Below are 1,468 nucleotides of genomic sequence, written 5' to 3'. Positions count from 1 at the left end.
GCGTGTTCAGTTCCAGCTGCAATTTGTACAATCTCAAAAAGGGACATTACTTACTTTTCTCATAATTTGCCTTACTACCCTATGAAAGCTTCTTCACCCCCCTATTACTTATAATAAATAGACGCAAAGTACAAGCATTCATTTAATAAGACAGTGCCATTCCCCAGCCCCCTTTCAGCCTATTATGATGCATCAGACACAGTAATGACCTCACAAGAGTATTTCAAGCCATGTAAAAGAATTCAATTTTTTAAAATCTGGTAATAACTTTTTCTTAATGGCCATGTATTCCCTATGGGTCCATCTTGAATCCAGGACATTTTTAATTAGTCTTTTTGATTATGCAAAATAATACATCATGTTTTTAAATGGATGACAGCAAAGTGTCAAACATCATCAAGCTGGGAGGGGCTGTCAGAGTACAAAATTTAAACGAAACCAGCATTCAAAATCAATCTGAAAAACTGAAAAAAGTTTCAGAAAAAGGAAGACGCAGTTGAGGACCTCAAGTTCAATACCTGTGCTTAAATGACTGAATCAGAATGGTCAAATCTAAAGGCAGTTGCAAATCCTTGCATAATACACTTATCTACAGAGTGACTGGGAATAAAATCCAGCTCAAAATACAGAATTTCAGGGTAAAACAACCGGCCATGTCTATGTAACAATGGGTCCTAAACTAGCTATAATTATATCAAGAAAAGTCATGGAGTCATAACAGTACCCTCAGCATAGTCACTCTTTGCTCAGCAGTTTGGAGAAGACACCCAGGCTACTAGGACTTAGCAGAAAAAGTAATAATAATATTAATAACAGTGCATGAAGGGAAAAAGAGTTGCTACTTACTTTCCCAACACGAGGCCCAAGGACCATTCAGCTGCAGATGCAGAAAAGCAGAGGCCACGAAGTCAACCATCACACACAAGCTGTGGAACTCAGTGGTATAGGATGCTGTGGGAGCTCAAAGTGGCCTCAAAAAGGATTTGGGCAAATTCAGGTGGGACAGGACTACTGAAGCTCCCTGAGGAGGATTCCAAGGAAAAGAAAATTCTCCTCTCCCTATGCTCTCCCCTTAAGCACCTGGACTAGCTACAGGTGGAGACAATTTGTACCTCAGATGATTAACCCAGTACAGCAGTTCTCAAGTAAAATACAGAAACAGAGCGCTTCCAAGAGCTGTGCTACAACTATTTATACCAGACCTTTTAAACAACAGACCAAGCGAACACTTGTAAGGCACACCCTAGGCATACATTCATCCTGCCTTGGAGACGGTGGGAGCAGATACACGACCACACATCTTTAAAGGACTAAGTTCCTCAAGAGACAAAAACCCAAGTGCTCTGTGACTACGGGACTATTGCTTTGACTCTCCCAGGGCAAACCTCCAAGCCCCACTTCCCCAACAGCCCAGCCCCTCACAGAGCAGCCCCTGCACGAGCATCACCTGTGAAGTTGCTGCTGACAA

This window comes from Egretta garzetta, unplaced genomic scaffold, assembly GCF_000687185.1.
Source record: "Egretta garzetta isolate BGI_Z169 unplaced genomic scaffold, ASM68718v1 scaffold204, whole genome shotgun sequence".
Taxonomy (NCBI): domain Eukaryota; kingdom Metazoa; phylum Chordata; class Aves; order Pelecaniformes; family Ardeidae; genus Egretta; species Egretta garzetta.
Note: the sequence above shows the minus strand (reverse complement) of the source record.